Here is a 21,032-nt window from a genome sequence, read left to right as displayed (position 1 = left end):
ACCCACAAATGGTGAAGCAGGCTGATGGCTAGTGGTAAAGGTATTTTGAAACCACCATGGTCAAATGCAGCTGCTTATCTTGCCTCTGTGAGCAACAGAAGGTCACAGTTCCACTATACAGAGGTGAAAGGTTGTATCGACAGGATGTATTAATTTGGGTGGGAATTTGGCTGGAGCAGCTGGACAGTTAATCCATCTCTGGGCTTCAGGAATCCGATATACTCTGAGAAGGCTGTTGCAGAATTCACAAGGCATCCTGGACAGGGGACTCAGCTTGCTCCACTGGTGGGCTATGCAAAGGCTCAGGTCCACCTAGCACACCCCCGGGAACCATCCCAAGTTCCTGACTGCCCAGGTCTGCATGTACAGTGTGAAGCACCTTTCAACTGTAATCCAGGAGGGCTGTGAGCCTGCCACACCCAGCCTTTACTTGCAGTTCAGGACCCTGTGCTGAAAATGCATTTTATGGTGAAACAAGGGATTAGCTAATCTTTTGGGTTAACAGAGGGCCAGCTACAAATGTTTCCTGCGTATATTGTGAAACCCTGAGATGACAGAGAAGTTCCTCATTGCTCTCTGAATTTCCCTTCCCCCAAGACTTCCAGTGGTCACACAAGCCATGATGTGAGGCAAGCTGGCCAGAGCACGATGTTGTAATTCTTCTTGGTTCGTACTTCTACATTAAATCTGCTTGGAGAGAGAAAAAACTAAAAAAATATTTAAGTCGTGTCTTAAATCATGGAGAGATTTTCTATTTTTTCTTCATGTATTGGCTAGTCTTATTTTTTGTTAAGAAATCATTCTTTGGATACTCAAGGGCCAAAAACAAGAAAAAAAAAAAAAAAACAGAAACAAAACACTCTAGAAACTAGGCACTTAAGCAATAAGAACTCAGACACCTGTGGTTTGATACAAATGCACTGACACAGAGCCCAGGCTGCCACTCTTAAATTTCACATATGCAGCCAAGATCAACGATCCACTTTGATAAATAAATGTGAATACGATTTTCTTTGACTCATACTGTATGCATTTAATATTCTCTTTGGCCTTACTTATAAGAGAGTTTCTTTTTCTTTTTTTTTTCTAGGGTAAAGGTGTGGGAATTTCCCAACCACATTGTTCCACTTCATATCTTCTTCTTTCTCTTCTGATTTTATTTTCACTGCAGAGCAGGGTGAAGGCAAATGTGTATTATTTGGTAGCCTCTGGGAACCAAGGGAAAACTGATTAGCAGCTACTACAGCAAGGCATGTATCTGTAACCACTAGGACCCTCACATTCAGAAGTTATAACCAGCAAAAGTCCAGGCCTAAAACATCTACCCTCTTATAGCTGTTTATTATTATTATTTAAACAGGGCTATAAACTTTCTGGCATAAAAAGACTGGATGACTTACCTTTTGAGAAGTGGGAGGAAGGGGAGATATGAATATGTATTTGTATTTGCTGATATGTGTATAAAAATATTGGAAAGATACACAAGAAACTACTAAATTGTAATCTGTAAAGAAAAAAAAAGTAAATGGCCATCTTCCAAGGATCAATTGCTAATTTTGACCGACCTCTTTCTTTATTTCTTCAATAATAAATCTATTGTCATGCATTTAATTAGAGAAGACTGAACCGCCCCCAAAACTCGGGCTGAAAATACACTCACCCTCCCTCCCCAACAGCGTAAGTTGTTTCTCATCCATGTCATTAATGCAATGAAAATTACAAAATGATACTGAATGAGAATAATATTTTAAATTTTATCACGCTACCAGCTGAGGAATCTCAATGTACGTTCTTAATTCACTGACATTTACCACACAGGAAAGCAAACATGGTGTTTCAAAACTGAGAAAGCTAAAGCTCCTAGGAGAAGTCTGCAGCCACAGCTTCCTGAGTCCTGTTTACATATATCATTTGTTAACTCAGATTCCTCCCAGAACTCCTCTCTCACCAAAGTTCGTGTTTGATTCCACTCCGGTTTGTGTCTTTGTGAAAGCGCGTTGATGGCCAAGGCGCAAGAAGGGCTGAGCTGGTTAAAACACAAATCAAATCAGGAATTCCTGCCCTGCAGCTGGCTGGGGATGGAACCATTAACAAAGAGCCAGAGCTCTTTGTAGACCCTCAAGACTAAAGGTTAAGAGGCAAGGTTTGAGTAGAACGGTTCAGAAGCTGCGTACCACACAGCTGGAAACGAAGGCTGAGCTATTTTCTGGGGAATTTGAATTATGTGTACAGCCAATCAGAAACAATAAATGGATTTGAGTCCAGTGATAATAATTCCTCCTAGTTATAGACAGATTTACAGTTTACACAGCATTTCCTATACGTTCTCTGTCAGTGAGCTTCAAAAACAGCTCTGTGTAGCAAAAAGGGCTGTTACTTTCAATGCTGTTTTAGAGATAAGAGCTCCAAGGCTTGGGGGATGAAAGAGTGGGTGCCTTTGAACCAGATATGAGTGGCAGGTGGCGATCTGGGACTCACACTTAGGTCTTCTGAGGATACGTTCCACTGAGCTGGCTGCCTTGGGTCCTCCATCCAGTCACTCAGTTAAGGAATTCACCCACTTCGCCAACTTTCCATCTGACAAACGAGAGAGTCCTATTAATCTACCTTTGAACTTCTATTAGGCTCTTTGCCTTGTACTGAAACACAAAATCAAATTCCCATCGTTAAGTAAGCTGTAACAATGATGAAATTGTACGGCTCTTTCCCCCTCCTGCCTGTGTCCTCTTTTCATTTCTTTTTCATTGCTTTTGTAACTCAGGCTGTATTAGAAATTAGAAGAAGATGGAAACTAGGTATATATGGTGACCAAGGGGAGGAGGGTGGAATCCGGCCCCTTATTTCTAGGCTTTTCAGTGGAAGGTCTGACAACAGGAGCAGTTGTGTCACAGTGATCTATGCAGTGTCGTTTTATTTTCCTGAAAACATTTGTCCTTGCTGCAAGTGGATTAGAGGTTAAGAATGCAGGATTGGCAGGCAGGATTTGCGGTTTCTATTATTAGGGCCGCCACAGTTTTATCACACAAGGGTGAGCCCTAAGCAGAGTGGTTTATTGGAGAGAGAACTTGATTGGAAGACAGCACCCGCCTTCCTGGGAATGAGAGAGGCTGAGTGTCACAGCTGAGCATCAGCCCAGGGTGAGGGGACAGAGGACAACGTGAGAGCCCTTAGTCACTGAATGTAACGCTTGATCTGACTGATGTACGATTCACCTCTGTACAGGGGTAACTGTAGAAGAATCCCATTAGGCCTCCCTCCACAACTTTCTACAGGAGGAACAGAAACGACTCTTTGATGAAGACCTGCTCAAGGAAGGGGGAAGGACCCTGAGTATTGCTTTCCCCGATGTGCTTTCTGTGCACAAACCTATAGGTTTCCACACAGTGAGGGGGGGGGAGGGCAGGCCAAAAGAACACTAATGTTGTTTGGAGAAGTAGGGATGGGAGTGGTGTTGATAACGTTTTCAGATGATTGCTGGTGTTTCCTTGACTTCAGATATCATAATACAGGCTAGACCAAAGAATTTAGGTAGCGAAGGGGAGAAAAACAATCTTGCATACACTCAATTCTGAGAGAGATCTATATTAGCCTTCTGAGCTTAGTGATGAATTGAACCAAATATGTTCAAAACACACTATGTCAGCCCTCTGTTGCTTCCAGGCAACGTAGCCCCAAGACCCTTCCACGCTACTGAGAACACCTTTGGACACCTCTGCTCAGCCCTAATCCAAAAGCCCCAAGACCCAATGTTACCTTAGGCAGGAGAGACAAAGATTCTGAGTCTCAGCATCTGTGGCTTCCTTTTCTGGCCCCAACCCATCTTCATTTGATAACTATGCTTTTGCCTTCTTCCCCATAGATGAAGCCCTGTGTGATTACTCTACCTGCTAACTCAGTCCACTGGGAATGAATGCAATGAACTCGAATGAATTCATTTATCCAGTCAAGAAATATATACATGCGCATATTATGCGCCAAACACTGTGCTAAGCTTGAGGATAGAGTAGCAATGACAAAACAAGACAAAAATGCATGGTGTTTGCCTACGTGGAGACAGGAATAAAAAATAAAATAAAATCACACAAAGAGGTGTATAATTACAACCAGTGGTAAGAGCTGGGGAGGAGAAAGACAGGATGCTTTAAGAGCCCTTGAAGCCCCAGTCAGGTGGTAGAGGACCTGGCATCAGAAGATAAATACTCCAGATGCCAACCACCCAAATGTGAATGTGTCCCTCTCAAATTCATATGTTGAAGCACTAACCTCCAATGTGATGGTATTTGGATGGAACCTTAGGAGGCAATTAGGTTTAGATGAGGTCATGAGGGTGGAGTCCCCACGATGGAGTTCTCTGTCTCTCTCTCCCTCTCTCTGTCTCTCTCTGATACAGTGAAAAGGTGTCTGTCTGCAATTCAGGAAGGAGACGCTCACCAGACACCGATCCTGCTAGCACCATGATCTTGGACTTCTCAGCCTCCAGAACTGTCAAAACCATGAGTAATAAATGCCTGTTGTTTAAGTCACTTAGTCTATGGTCACGTGTTGTGGCAGCTGGAACTGATTAAGACAATGGAGCACTCAGAAGGCACTGCTGTAGGGGTCAGGAAACTTGGGCCCTAGCTCAACCACTAACCTTGTTGCCTGTGTCACTCTCTAAGGTCACTGAGGAAGTTTGATTTGCTTAGGTTTGGGGTGAGGCTCAGCTGTGGGATGACAATGTCTGTTGAGCACATTCACTGATTCTTTTTGAAAGCTGAAAGTTTAGTGTTTTATTTTTTAATATCAAAAAGTTGCTTCACTTGAGGACACGGGGAGGGGGAAGGGTAAGCTGGGACAAAATGAGAGAGTGGCATGGACATATACACACTACCAAATGTAAAATAGATAGCTAGTGGGAAGCAGCTGCATAGCACAGGGAGATCAGCTCTGTGCTCTGTGACCACCTAGAGGGGTGGGATAGGGAGGGTGGGAGGGAGACACAAGAGGGAGGAGATATGGGGATATATGTATATGTATAGCTGATTCACTTTGTTATACAGCAGAAACTAACACACCACTGTAAAGCAATTATACTCCAATAAAGATGTTAAAAAAAAAAAAGTTGCTTCTCCATCAAAACTACTACATCTAAATGCCATGTATATTTTGTACCTTATCTGTGACAGCCCAGCATCTTGCCACTCTTAAGTCATTCACTCTGGTGCTTGGATAACAAGCGAGGAAACCAACTAGGAAAGAGTCAGGGCTAAATGTTGAAGGGGGTGGGTAGAGAAAGGAGAAAGCCTGAGAGTAGGTGACTGTGTTTGAAGCTGTGAATACATTTATTTTTGATTTTCCTTTTTTGTATATGAACAACATTCTATTTGACTGAAATTAGTATTTAGTAAATCATAATCATGGGCCAGATACTTGGCTAGGATCTGGAAATTAAATGATAAATAATATTGCCATGGTCCCAGCTGTCAAAGAGCTAGGATCTCTCAGAGGAAATACAATGAAGCATATGCATACAATAGGCCATATTCAGTCTCAAAGGTAGAATGCAGAAGAGGCATGGAACCCAGATATGGGAAACAGAGAAAGACACAGCCTAGAAGAAGAGATGTCTCAGTTGAGACTGTTGCCATCTAGTTATAATTTTTCAGTGGTAGTTGAATGACATGAGGTTGATGGGCCATAATTTACTCAAATGTTCTTTAATTGTGAAAAATTTAGTTCCCTCTCTCTCTCCTCTCTATTGTAAATAATAACATTATTAACCATCGCTAGAAAGTCATTTGTCACTATAGTAGGCCTCATTTTTACCTATCAGATGAGCTGGTCTCATGCTGATGTGGTTTATCTAAGAGGAGAACTCTTCTGTCTCTAAAGTAATATGAAATACAACCTTATGTAGGTGATTTCACTTTGCAGACTGTAGACAGGCAAAAACACACATCTCTGGACCACTTCTGACCAATAGCCTGACACATAGACATTTCTTCCTTCCAGTAATCAGCATATATACAAGGAGACTGAATTCACTGTAGACTTCATTTAATTAAAGCATAACTATGATAGTATATTTTCATATGATTTCATTTAAAAAATCATGTAACTCATTCTAAGATCAAAAAGAAAGGATTTTGGACTAGCTGCATTTTTAAAAATATCTGTGCCATTGTTCATTGAGTAGAAGTGTTTCGGGTATTATCTGTGGTTTGTATTAACTGTGCTTTTTCTCCACTGGGACATACAGTAATTGAAAGCTGAGTACAGACTTTATGACTGTTTTTGAATTGATCAAATCATCTTAGAGTTGCTTTCTAAAGCTTAATTAATGCTTCTTAAATGCTTTAAGATCATATTAAAAGCACTGAAAGAAAGTTTTATTCTAAATTCTGAAATATTAGACTTCCACGTTATATCTACATAGAATATAAGATTTCTTTTATGTCAAAATCTGCGAAAGCAAAGTAGGAAAAGAAAGAATTGAGGGGATGATCTTCTCCAAAATAAAACATAAATGATGACACTTCCACTCTGCTCCTTGTGCAATGAATTACCTAGGAGAATCATTCCTATCTTCAAAGCTCCTGTAATTTACATCCTAGAATTCATAATGCCTAGAATCATTTTGTGCCATGCTTACTAAAAGATGACCTACAACATTCAATCAGAGAAGTTTCCTATGCAATTTACTCAAAGCCTGTAAGCATAAAGGAAAAAAAAAAATAATGCTAAAATACTCTTCCTGAATCCTTATGCACAGTTTCCTGTATAATAAATGAAATAAAGAGATTCTACTTTCTTTGTTAATATTCTCTTTAAACCAATGGGATGCATACACCTCAACAATAAATTACATTAGCTGGATTTCATCATCAATTATGAGGAAGATACCATTTAATTTTTTAAATTATTTGAAAAATAGATCATTCTTCTACCTGAAATGGCTAAAAATGATAATAATAACAATTCCCTTTATTCATTCTGTTCAGGATAAAAACCTTTGTTGAAATGTTAGGCAACTATTTTGTTTTTGTCATATTCTTTTGTGTTCAAGACATTCAACAGAATAATTGTTCAAAGAAATGACAAGAACATAATCTTAAGTAAGAAAAAAATCTTGGCTCGGGACCATTTTGCTATGTAGATGTGTATGTAGTAAGGGCTTTTAAAAAAGTTAATTAAAAACTGAATTGCTGGGCTTCCCTGGTGGCGCAGTGGTTGAGAATCTGCCTGCCAATGCAGGGGACACGGATTCGAGCCCGGGACCGCGAGGATCCCACATGCCGCGGAGCAACTGGGGCCCGTGAGCCACAACTACTGAGCCTGCGCGTCTGGAGCCTGTGCTCTGCAACAAGAGAGGCCGCGATAGTGAGAGGCCCGCGCACCGCGATGAAGAGTGGCCCCCACTCGCCGCAGCTAGAGAAAAAGCCCTCGCACAGAAACGAAGACCCAACACAGCCAAAAACAAATAAATTAATTAATTAATTAAAAAAAAAAACTGAATTGCTAAAAGGGATTCAAAATCATGATGGTGATTCAGGAAATTAAATGGGACCATTTTCCAAGAGAGAAAAAAATTAGTACCCAAAGGACCACCGTTTCTTATTGTTTGGAATACCATCCCTCACCACCCTCTACCACCAAGATCTCCTCTCCAAGGCCCATCTCAAATGTCCCTTTTCCTGATTAATTTTTTTTGGCAAACCTAAACAGAGTTAGTCACTCCCTTCTGAGTGCCAGGCCATGGACTGAGTGCTAGAGATACCAAGACTAATAGGAAACAGTCTCTGTTCTGCCCTGAAATGGGGGAGAAAGCCATGAATAGACAAATTACAGTCCAACAGAGAAAGTGTTAATAGAGCAATATGATCAAATGCGCTCAGGTAAAAACAAGAACATATATTTATGATCTTGATATTTCCACAGTACTCTCTCCATACTTCTACTATACCAGTTTATTTGTATTCCGGTCAATCTCCACACTAAACTGGGAGTTCCTTCATTCATTCAAAAACACACATTTAGTTTCCATTACGTGCTTGACATTGTGCTAGGCACACCAAGCATTATTGTCTGGGTTCTGATCCAAACGTAACCCTTGCTGTAATGAATGCAGAGCCCAGCACAAGCCCAACAAATATATAATAAGAGTCTGACACACTTTGGTTGAATAAACAAACAAACGGACTGAATGAATTCATGTTGACAAATAGGAGAGGCTTTGGAAAGCAGAATGGAAAAAAATACATGTTTGATTTAACTAGGCAGGAAGTTGAAGTTGATGCCCACCTGGGTGCAGGGAACCTGCTTTTTTGTTTTGTCCTTCTCGGTACTATACCTATAACTTATGCGTCACTTGGGAGAACTTAGTTTTTTTAAACTCCTGGATCTTGATAAAAATTAAAGAAAATCAAAGCAAAGTGAAGGAACTAGAAAAGAGTTTGTAGCAGTTACTATAAAGAACTTTCTCTGTTCTCAGAGATTTAGCATGAAAAATGGGAATTTAAACATGAATTTTAATAATTTTGGAAAAATGTTTATAGCAGCCTTAGTCCTAATAGTTGAAAACAAGAAACAACCCAAATATTCATCAACAGGTTGATGGACAAATTCTAATAACTTTATACTAAAATAAAAAGAAATAAACTTCTGATACAACGTAACGACATGCATGAACCTCAAAAACATTATGTTGAGTGAAAAATGCCAGACGCAAAAAAGTTCATACTGATTGATTACATCTATACGAAGTTCAAGAAAAGGCAAAAATAATATATGTGACAGAACAGTGGTCACCTTGGAAAGTAGAAGAGGAACTGACTGGGAAAGAGCAGAAAGGAACTTTCTGGGATGATGAAATGTTCTAATATCTTGTTTTCAGTGGTGATTACACGGATATATACAATTGTCAAAATTCACTGCACTAAGCCCTTAAGATTACTGCATTGTACGTAAATTATACCACAATAATAGAAAAAAAGCCTTATGAATACTGCATATCTTCTAATCATGGATTCCGTCACAGAATTTTTATTTAAAATGGAATCTTAAGATCCTCATCTTCATATTACAGAATTTTTAACATGTTTCTTAAAATCTCTATTATTTTTGTAAATTACACCACAATATGTATACAAGTAAAATGTTTAGTGCAGATCAGATATGGCACTAAACCAACTAATGATAGAGCCTTTGCCCTATCAGACTCTATTCAGAAACCAGAGGAACTTGGTTTGATATATTCCTTTTTTGTGAATTAGTTCAGGTGGCTCCTTCATAAGCACTCACACAGATTTCAGGGATATGTAAAAGACATCTGTTTTGAGTTATTGCCCTTGGAGGTGGTGAGGCTTTATGCTGACTCATTCACACCCTCTCACCTGACCTCCCATAACCCAGCACGTATATCTGTAAAGCAGTTGGTGCAGGTTAGGGATTTAATCTGTGGTGACTGGAGCTGAGGCTCTCTTTCACTAAGTGTATTTGCCTGTATGGAAATGAGAACCCTGACCTTGGCCTCATTAGCACTCTCTTCCAAACAGCTAAGTGAATCAGCCGCTGGCACATACAAATAATAAACCGAAAACACGTTGGGTTGAGAGTGATATTAAGGTGCACAGAAGGCCATTCTTTTCCGTTTAATCCCTTGGTGATATGAAGCAAATTTTCAAGCTCTCTAATACCCAGAATCACAGTTCCATCCTTACTGCTGCCCTGCTTTTGCCTTCTGTGCCCCCAAAACAAATATACAAGTAGGAGGTATGACTTTCAGTCCATACCGAAGGGTTTATGTGAAATGTCACAATACTTCATTTTGTTCCTAAATCAAAATAGATCTGAAGATAAGTCCTCATCTCACTGGGCCTCTCGGTGTCGTGAGAAAGCCCCTGAGAACTTACCTAGGTCACGTCAGTTGGATGAAGCCCTCCTGTCTTCAGTCCACACCAATCACCATCCGTGTGCTCAGTGTCCGAGCTCTCGCACTCCCTTAAGTTCAGGCAGCTCTGCTGATTCCTGCCAAGCTTGCACAGAACTCTTTGCCAGGGCTGAAAGGCCCAGAGTCTAAAGTCCAGTCTGTCTAGGGGCACCACACAGTCTTTCCTCTCCAAGTTCTTCCCCAGGGTGCTTCAAGGGAGCTGGGCATGGGTCTCTGCTACGTGAAGAACAAACCAAAGACCACCATTCTTTTGCAGTCTTAAAGAGTTTCTCTTTCTCTCTGCTTCTATCACTCCTAGGATAGGGTTTGGGGAGGAGGAAAGGAGAAGAGAAAATAAAACAAGAATATGTAAATTGACATTTCAATTATGCAAACATATGCACATATCCTAACAATATCACCTATATCAACACATCAAGCCATAGAGCTGGTTTTGATTTGAAACTCTATTGCTGATCAGCTGTGAGTACTCAGATAAGCTACCTTAAAACAGAAAGCCTCAGCTTCCTTATCTACACAATGGGAATACACTGTAGGCTGACAATTTTATGTACAAGCCCATTATGAGGACTAAAGTAAACATCAATGACTTTGCATTATTTATAGAGTCTGTATTGCATTAGCATTTCATATATCTTCTATGTCATCCTCAAACACTGTCAAAGATGTGATGGTGTTTTACAATGAGCAAAGAATGGCACAAAAGTTATATAATGTTGTCCTTTTTAAATGAAAACCCAGTAATCATATCTTGATATATTTTTTAAATTTTCTTCCATGCCTGCCCCCAACTACTACATTGCATATCACATATTCCTACATTCTACTAATTGTGAAGAACTTTATCCAATTATTTTCCCATTATCTCTCATGATCAAATCCAAACTTCTATATGATGGCCCTATATTTGGGCAGCTGTTAATCTAACAAGTGCTTTTTACTTTATATCAATTTAAAAATGAAAGCGCTACCAAAGAACGCCTTCACCATCTTGTCTTAGGGCTATGTTAAGTCTCTGGGCATAATCTCATCTGCAGGGACCTTGATCCCACAAGAGATCAAACTGGTTCACTGCATAGCGAACATCATGATGTTTGAAACTGATGACTAATAGTAGCACGTACTACATTAGATGCCTAAGACACACACTTACCAAAGGGGAGAAGTAACAACCCTTGAAAGCTAGGAGTCCGCCACCTAGATGAGGTTTCTAGGAGTCCAGTATTCTGGATCATACTAGGATATTCCCTCCAAAGTGAAAGAAAAGTTGTTGCACCTTGCACCAACTATAACCAAGAATAATTTTGATCATGTGATGGCCCTCTGTATTTTGGAGACAACATACGGCACATTTGAGTGTGGTCCTCTGACCAATCTGGTGTATAAACCACAATGCAGCCAGATGTGCGTGGTGACCAAGTAAAAGAAGGCTTTGCAACTAGTCCAGGATGTAGACTGTAGACCAATCCTGCACAAGCTATACTGCTACATGGGCCTTATGACCCAGCAGATCCAGTAGCACTTGATGTTTCCATGGTAAATAGGGATCCTGTACGGAGCCCACGGCAGACCCCCAAAGGATAACCATGGCGCACACCCTGAGGGTTTGAAGTAAAGAGGTGCCCTCTCTTCCAGATAATTGTTCTTTTGAGAAACTTCTCTGCCCTGCTATTGGACCTGATAGAGAATGAACCCCCGGCCCTGTGACTTGAGCTGCCCATAACTGACTGGGTATTATCTGATTCATTAGGTCACAAAATTAAGCATGTACAGCGACACTTCATCCCCCAGTGGAAACGGTATGTGTGAAATCAGGCTCAAACAGATCCCAGAGGAACAATAAAGTCACAAGTGCGGATAGCTCAGGCTTTTATGGCACTTTCTTCTGCTGCACTGCTGTCCTTCTTTCATCCACTGCTAGGTTTTTATGGAGATCTGCCTGTGAAAAAATGACCAAGGAAGGGTCTGGTTTACAGACTTTTTTCTCATTATACTGGCAAACCAGGAATAGAGCACTATAGCCACAATTGGGAGTGTGCTTGAAAAAACAAAACAAACAAACAAAAACACTGGAGAAGGGAAATGCTCTCAGTAGGAAAATCTTTAAGCAATATATCGCAATGCCCACTTAGACTGGACTGAGACATGGCCCAAAATATGGACAGACCTACACTGCTTCATGGGTAATGACTAATGGTTTGGCTGGATCATCGTGGATTTGGAAACAAAGGATGGAAAGATTGTCTGCAAGGCAGTATGTAGATGGACCTCTTAAACTGGCACAGAGCATGAGGATATTTATGTGAATGTTCAGTGTTATGTGACTGCTCACAAAGTCATACGCTATAGACGAAGCTCTCGATAATCAGGTAGAAAAGAAAGCCTATTCAATGGATGTCTGTCAGTTTCTTTCTCCAAACACCCAGGTACTTAGTCGACAGGTTCACGTACACAAGACATAGCATCAGGAACGGGGGTTGCATACGGGCCCAACAACACGGAGGTCCCATCACCAATTGTGATCTGGTTATCAGTGATCTGATGAGGTCTAGAACTGAGAAGACTCTCTAAGGCATCTCTTAGATGCCTCACACTGAAAACTAATTTAGACCATTGAAGAATGAGGGTATGGGTCACCTCACCAGGTAAAGAACACTGACCAGCTGGCTGAAGGCAAAGGAAATATAGAATGGGTGATAGAAAAAGGAATTTATAAATATCATCTGTGGCTTTGTGACCAGTTCCAGAAATAAAGTAGCATATGTGAATTGTTTCTTCCTCACTTGTTTCCATTCGTTTTCTTTCTCCTAACTCCCTATTATTTTATATAAAAAGTGTTGGTGACAATTCAATTTATAATAGTCTTTAATGAAAAAAAAAAGATAATGAACATCACTTGAAGATGGATATGAAGAGCATTAGAGATTTGTGTCTCCGTTTTGGGGGGTAAGAAGGTGAAAGTATGTATTTACAAAGGGAAGTTTTAACTTACTAGGCAGAAGCATGACGTTGTTATTGTTGTATAGAAGTTTTAAAATGGGTAGAAGAGAGTGTGTGGGGAATTGGTAGCCAAAGGGTGGGGGGATCTGTGATCCTTTATTCATGTACTGTCTCTCACCTTTCTACATTGTGCCCTGTGACTCTGGGGCTGGTGATATAAGGACCACATTTCTAAGAATCTTTTTGTGGCATGTTCCAGTTAGATTCTGCCAGTGAGAGGCATTATGTGGGGAGACTGAACGGGAGGAGAAGACAGGAGATTTTTCCCACCTCCAGCAGCTGTCAGCATCTCTCCAGCACAAATAGGCAGCAAAGACTCTCGCATCTTTTGGCACCCCAGGACAGCCGTGCAGAACCCCCGCAGGGGCTAGACACAGCCATGCTGCCCTCTCAGAAGTCCCAGGAGCCCCAGCACTAGCTGTGAGGCACCCCCTCAGAGGTCTGAGCACAGCTGCATGGCCCCCTATCAGCCAATTCAGCACCGCTAAGCCGTGGCCTCTCCCACCACACTCCGAGCTGAGGCAGCTGCTCCTCACCTCTGCTCCCCACTTCTGCTGTCTCCACCTTTGTTTTTTTTGTTCTCCTAGCCCTAGGGGTGGTAGCTACTTCTGATTTACTGATCTCTGGGTTAGCTTACCATCCTTTTCCTCTCTTTCAGGCTATTAATCCCTTGTATTGAATCCCCTCTGTTTAAAATACCTACTGTGGTTTCTGTTTTCCTAACTAGACCCTGACAGACCCTACAATATAAATTAAAAGTTGATAATAAAAAATGTTTAAACAGAAGCCAAAATGAAGATATTTAATATTTATAAACATCTTTTATTATTCTGAGTTTTAAAGAATTAAACTTCCTCCAGAATTTGACCTCTTTCTATCCCTGGATAGTGTGAACCCTCAATTTCCCTTGGGATCACATAACTGTATGTCAGTCTACCAAGTGGCATTTTACCCAGCTTCTAGTCTTCTTCCCCAAACACAGAAACAGGATACATATACCCTCCTAGAGTGCTGAGAACAGAGACTAAAACCACTGTTTAAATGTGATTGTCAGGAAGTCAAAACGACTTTTGTCAAAAATTGCAGTCTCAGCATGTGCCCATTACACAGAATGCTTTCCACTTCTCAGATCATGTGCTATAAAAACACAGTGAGCCACTTCCTGTCTTTTGGTGGAGGGGTCATGTGGGTCAACCTTTAGACTGAAATGTGAACGTCCTAGTTCTATCAAATGTCATGATGAGAACAGCGATTTGGGCAGACATGTGTGCTAATGCTACTTGGAAGAAAATTTTTAAAGGACTGGCTCCTGAGAAAAAAACACTCTTCCTTGGGAATGTGACAACATTTACAGACTTCCTAAAAGTTCTGTACAACAGAGGTATTTTCAAAATCGAACAGTGAGCAGAGCAATAAGGTGTTCCTCCTTTGCTTTCCATTTTATTTCTGTGACCCACCCCCAATCAGCACCTGTACATAAGGACATGACATAGTTTCCACGTGGAAGCTCCTTTGAAAAGCAAGGTGAAAGGGAGCCTCTAGGATAAAGTGAGGGCTCCCACGACCATGGATATTGGAATTCCTATTGTGGATACACAAGCAATGGAAAACTTCTCAGTAATACGCTTTCTTTTCCATTACTTATTAAGTTCATCCCACAGAGGTGGAGATGGCAACTTCCCATTGTACTGGGAGAGCGGGACTTGAGTTTAGTGTCATCCTTGATTCTGCAGATGGGTAACAAGCAAGATAATAAGATGGGCAAGATCAAGATAATATGATCGTTCACACTGCCATCATGGGCCTCCTCTTAGCATATTTCCAATGGGCTCTTATTTTAAAGGAGGCTCTGACCCTTCTCTAACTTGTCATGTTACTAGTCACACAGCTTTAGTAATTGTCAGGCTACAGAAAAAAGAGCGAAGAGGAGAAAAAAAATCTAGCCGTTTTCAAATATTTAAAAAAGGGACGAGGCCACCATTTTGAATGTGAACTGTTGCTTATTATAAGAACAGCTGTTTTGGCCATTGGCCTACAGATGAGGTCTCAGAGGGAAGATTTTTTTTAATGAGGAAAGAGCACAGGAATATTGAGAAAGGATACTGCTTTTCCTAGGTGGCTAGTCTTTCTAGAGGTACTTTACCTAGATCTTCTTCCTGCTCCAAACCAGAGGAACAGATTAGGTTGCCCCACTGAGAGTGGAGATTTGAGGTTTGGGAAGACCAGAAAAATCACTGGAACCTAAGAGAAATATCACCTCCTCCAGAGATAATTAGTTTCTCCTTCTCCATACTTCCACTTCCACATCTGTTGTTATTATTTGCTTAGATCTGTCTCTTTGCTGGAAGGCAGGAAACACATCTATTCATCTTGGTGTATGCCCAGCATTAGCCAGTGCCTGGCACAAGAGGGTTCAATGAATGATGATCAAGTAATATTGAACAAAGGAGGCATGCTTGGAAACTAGGTCTTAACCTCAGTAATGAACCTGCCTGGATATTCAGAATGAAATTGTTGGCAGAGGTTGGTTCAGAACATTGTTAAAGCACATTAGCTAAAGTTTCAAGATTTTAGCAATAGGAAAAGGAATGCTAAAGAAGCCAGGGGCCCCAGGCCAAGAACAAGAGGAAGGAAGGGGAACATAGAGGAAAGGGCTTCCTGCTGACTTGATGTGTCCTGTAGCCCCGAAGACCTTGCCTCTGAAAGCCATCTCTCATCTCCCTTCCTTTAAGCCTTAGGATATCAACTGCTAAGATCACCTCAAGTACATGATTATATGCGCACACACATGTGTGTGTGCAAAATATAATGTCTTTCCTATCAAGAAGTCAGCCTTCAGGCTTCCCTCATGGCGCAGTGGTTAAGAATCCACCTGCCGGGGGCTTCCTTGGTGGCGCAGTGGTTGAGAATCTGCCTACCAATGCAGGGAACACGGGTTCGAGCCCTGGTCTGGGAAGATCCCACATGCCACGGAGCAATGAGGCCCGTGAGCCACAATTGCTGAGCCTGCGCGTATGGAGCCTGTGCTCCGCAACAAGACAGGCCACGATGGTGAGAGGCCCGCGCACTGTGATGAAGAGTGGCCCCCACTTGCTGCAACTGGAGAAAGCCCTCGCACAGAAACGAAGACCCAACGCAGCCAACAAAAAATAAATAAATAAAATTAAAAAAAAAAAAAAAGAGTCAATTTGTATTTGTAACCTAAAAAATATTTATAAAAAAAAAAAGAATCCACCTGCCGGGGCTTCCCTGGTGGCGCAGTGGTTGAGAATCTGCCTGCTAATGCAGGGGACATGGGTTCGTGCCCTGGTCTGGGAAGATCCCACATGCCGCGGAGCAACTAGGCCCGTGAGCCACAACTACTGAGCCTGCGCGTCTGGAGCCTGTGCTCCACAACAAGAGAGGCCACGATGGTGAGAGGCCCGCGCACTGCGATGAAGAGTGGCCCCCGCTTGCCGCAACTAGAGAAAGACCTTGCACAGAAACGAAGACCCAACACAGCCAAAAATAAACAAATAAATTAATTAATTTAAAAAAAAAAAAAGAATCCACCTGCCAATGCAGGGGACACGGGTTCGAGCCCTGGTCCGGGAAGATCCCACATGCCGTGGAGGAACTAAGCCCGTGCGCCACAACTACTGAGCCTGCGCTCTAGAGCCTGCATGCCACAACTACTGAAGCCCGCGTGCCTAGAGCCCGTGCTCCGCAACAAGAGAAGCCACCGCAATGAGAAGCCCACGCACCACAATGAAGAGTAGTCCCCGCTCGCCACAACTAGAAAAAGCCCACGGGCAGCAACGAAGACCCAACGCAGCCAAAAATTAATTAATTAATTTTTAAAAAAGGAAATATTTCTCATTGCCAGAAGGCTGACTTATTTTTTTTTTAATTTATTTATTTTTATTTATTTTAGTTTTGGCTGTGTTGGGTCTTCGTTGCTGTGTGCAGGCTTTCTCCAGTTGCGGCGAGCAGGGGCTACTCTTTGTGGCGGTGCGCAGGCTTCTCACTGCAGTGGCTTCTCTTGCTGCAGAGCACGGGCTCTAGGCACTTCAGTAGTTGTGGCTCACGGGCTCAGAAGTTGTGGCTTGTGCTCAGCAGTTGTGGCTCGTGGGCTGTAGAGTGCAGGCTCAGTAGTTGTGGCGCACAGGCTTAGCTGCCATGCAGCATGTGGGATCTTCCCAGACCAGGACTTGAACCCGTGTCCCCAGCATTAGCAGGTGGATTCTTAACCGCTGCGCCACCAGGGAAGCCCAATGAGAAATATTTCTTAAAGTGTTACCAGCAAAGGAAAAAAAAAAAAAAACCTCAAACAAAAAACGGAGAGAATAAAATGGTGAATAGTTGAAGTCCTGAAATAACACCCATTCAAAATGATCGTTTGTTATTTAGAAAGAATGAAATGCCCTTTTATATTTATGTATATGAGGAGGGCTATCCTAGCCAGGCTGGAGTTGGCTCCCCTGCATGGTTCCCCTCAGAGTCTCTCAACACTAACTAGATCTGGAAATCAAGACCCCAGGGACTCGCAGGAGACTGAAATGCTGCCTGAACATTGGAGATCACTCTAAATTATGTTCCCTTTTCTTGGGACAGGCTTCCAATTTGGTTCTGATCATATTCTAGCCAGTTTCTCCCTCAGGCTTTGGAGTTCTGGTCCTATCTCACACAGGTGATTAGAGCCTTCTGAGATGGAAACCAGGGTGCCTGACTTCAAAGCACCATCCTCTTTGAATTACCTACTTTGATCCATGGCCTGTACCTGTCAAAGATAATGCACAGAAAGAAATCAAGAGAACTAGCTCACTTATGAACTGTCAATAAAAAAGCCTAAATAAAATAGTGGTCAGTCAAATCTAGCACTGGACTGAAAGGATCCACAAATGATGGGGACCTTTATAATAGAGGGAACAGACTGCAACACCTGAAACCATTGATCAATCACTAAACATACGACAACCGAGTTGCACGTGCCTCCTAATGTGGTACAAAATCAAGGGTACAGCATCACCTCTGACATATTCTTGCTTGAAATTTGAACTTGAGTCTAATCAAGCCTGTAGGTCTAACTACCGGTTGTAGGAAATTCGAGGGAAAGGAGACTGTTTACAACCACAGGATGCAGTCAATTGAATCTTCAACGAAGGAGGTCAACAAATGACCCCATTTCTTTAACAAAGCATGAAAAACATAAAAAGAAAGGGAGAGATCTTGTTGATTAAGAGACTTCTTAAACCAATGATTAGAAAAAGCTCAATATTTGTGGCAATTGGAGAAAACTGAACTTGGACAGGTTATTAGATGTCTCTAAGAAAACAGTATTAATTGGTACTTTTGTTAGATATCATAATGACATTGAACTTGCATTTTTTTAAAAGTCCTTATCTGTTAGAGAGGCACATTATAGTATTTACGGGTAAAATGATAGATTGTCCTAGAGTTTGCTTTAAAACATTCCACCAAAAAGGGAAGGAGAGAATAGTTGAGTCAAGAATGTTGATAATTATGGAATTTGGGTATAGATTATATGAGGATTCGTTATGTTATTCTCTACACTTTGAAGTTTCTTTGAAAATTTTCATAACTAAAATGAAATAAAAATAAACACCACGACCAAATAAGGGAGTTTCCAGAAATGCAAAAATGATTTGAAATTTAAAATACTTCACCACGACAAAAAGTTAACAGAGAAAAATCATTTAATCAACTTAATAGACCCTAAAAAGGTCTTTGAAAAGTTCAATATGTTGTCCTGACTTTAACAACAAAAATACTGGAAACAACAGAGGATCTGGTAAATGTATTTAAGTATCTCCACCTGATAAAATACCATGCATTTGTTTAAAATGATGTTAAGAGAGAATAGTGACATGGAAACATGCTCAAGATGTACTAAGTAGAAAAAAATTTTCCCAGAAGATTACGGCATGATTTCATGTTATATTAACATATATACCAAAGTGTGGAGAGTGGCTAAATGTGCATTTGGATTTGGTGTTGTTTGTGGTTTTCATTTTCTTCCTTGTACTCGGTTGTATTTTCCAAAATGTCTACAGATAACACATATTACTTTTTTAATAAGGGAACAGCACACAATGTTATTTTAATTTTTTTGAAACTCCTGTGGTCATTTCTTCAGTCACAAATACACCTAAATTAACCCTGGTCTTACTAACATTTCTCCATTTTGCCCAAAAGGATATCTTAAGAGACTTGTCAAATGCCTTGTTGGAATTAAAATCCAATGTTTGCAGTGTTTCCTGTGTAATAATGTTATTGAAATAAAAATCAGAAGCCTTATTGAAACACGGTGTTCATATTAAACATCTTGAACTACCCTGAGATTATTAGGTTATATCAAATGTATTTTAAATAATTCCTATTGTACAACTCTGCATGAAAATGGCACAAAGTTTGAGAAAATGAAAAAATGGAATCAGTTTTTATGCACCAGGAGATTGGGAATTTATCCTTTTTCATTTTCCTTGCCATGTTCCAAAGGACAAGAAACTATGTAGTACATTTTAGAATGATTTGTATCCAAAGTGAATTAAATTGTTAAAATTTCAGTAAGAGGCTTCAGTTATCTCTCTTTTTCTTTCTCCCTCTCTCTCTCTCACTCACACACATACACACACACATACACACACACACAATGTAGTACTTCATGAGATGCTTGTTTGCTGCAAGAGTATGAGACAAACCCATGATTTTCTTAATCAAATAATAAATGAATTATTAGGAAATAGAATTAAGCTTTATTATGAACTTGCTTTAAAAAAGGGCATTCCCTAAGAAAAGTATAATTAACCTTTAAAAATAACCTCTGGAGATATCACTGAGCTGAAGGAACAATATGCAGGCTACTATCTTCATTCAAATAACTAAACTTGCCTAATTAGCACCCAGACTATTGTGACTTGAGAGGGAGCATGGCCTAATGAAGGTCAGCTGGACTGCATGCTAAATAAAATGCAAGAATATTAGGTAGCATTGACTACTGACCTTCCTCCTATATTTAGTTTTTCGCATCCCTGAAAATACAAAACTATCTTTAAAATGCTCATTTTCCAAATGACCTGGGTGGACTTGACATGTGATAATCCTTGACTGGTGAGGCCTGACAGCTGTATGATACTATGTCCTGAACTTTTCTTCTAATAAAAGAAACACACTGGGGCTTCCCTGGTGGCGCAGTGGTTGAGAATCTGCCTGCCAATGCAGGGAACACGGGTTCGAGACCTGGTCTGGGAAGATCCCACATGCCGCGGAGCAACTAGGCCAGTGAGGCACAATGACTGACCCTGCGCAGACGTCTGGAGCCTGTGCTCCGCAACAAGAGAGGCCGCGATACTGAGAGGCCCGCGCACCGCGATGAAGAGTGGCCCCCGCTTGCCGCAACTAGAGAAAGCCCTCGCACAGAAACGAAGACCCAACACAGCCAAAAATAAATAAATTAATAAATAAATTAATTAATTTAATTAAATTTAAAAAAAGAAATACACTGATCCAAGTTCTCATATAATCTAAATTAAATATATCTAATTTCTATATAAATTGTTGAACTGCTTTTTTTTTATTAATTAATTAATTAATTTATTTATTTATGGCTGTGTTGTGTCTTCGTTTCTGTGCGAGGGCTTTCTCTAGTTGCGGCAAGCGGGGGCCACTCTTCATCGCGGTGCGCGGGCCTCTCAGTATCGCGGCCTCTCTTGTTGCGGAGCACAGGCTCCAGATGTCTGTGCAGGGTCAGTAATTGTGGTTCATGGGCCCAGTTGCTCCGCGGCATGTGGGATCCTCCCAGACCAGGTCTCGAACCCATGTCCCCTGCATTGGCAGGTGGATTCTCAACCACTGCGCCACCAGGGAAGCCCCTGAACTGCTATTTTAAATGAATAGGTTTTACCCTATTTTTTCTCATCCTTTTGACACAGGTTCCAAACCACTGACTGGAGAAATATATAATATTGAAAGTAAAAATTTATAATACTGAAAGTTTCAACTTGAGCCAAGTTTTGAAATACCATGAGACTTATATTAATAATAGTATCGTTTATTCATTTAATTCCAGTGAATTCAAGAGCTACATGATATATCAAAGTACCTA

General features: G+C 41.0%; 1 protein-coding gene across 6 annotated transcripts in view; it reads right to left on the bottom strand.

The window, feature by feature from the left end:
* LOC309659369 (uncharacterized protein) overlaps positions 1 to 20,380 on the bottom strand; it is an 813,664-nt gene extending 793,284 nt beyond the window's left edge. For 4 of the 6 annotated variants that reach the window (XR_014262752.1, XR_014262753.1, XR_014262754.1 and 1 more), the window contains exon 1: positions 9,891 to 20,380. The gene's annotated coding sequence lies outside the window, so the exon portion shown is untranslated. Of the gene's footprint in view, positions 1 to 2,478; positions 2,578 to 9,890 lie in introns of all 6 variants that reach the window. The other 2 variants (XR_014262756.1, XR_014262757.1) reach the window with 1 other exon arrangement.
* Between the last annotated feature and the right edge of the window lie 652 nt (positions 20,381 to 21,032).

The sequence above is a fragment of the Balaenoptera physalus genome (assembly GCF_965194825.1).
Source record: "Balaenoptera physalus genome assembly, chromosome: 4".
Lineage (NCBI taxonomy): Eukaryota > Metazoa > Chordata > Mammalia > Artiodactyla > Balaenopteridae > Balaenoptera > Balaenoptera physalus.
This window is presented reverse-complemented; position numbering and strand designations above follow the sequence as displayed.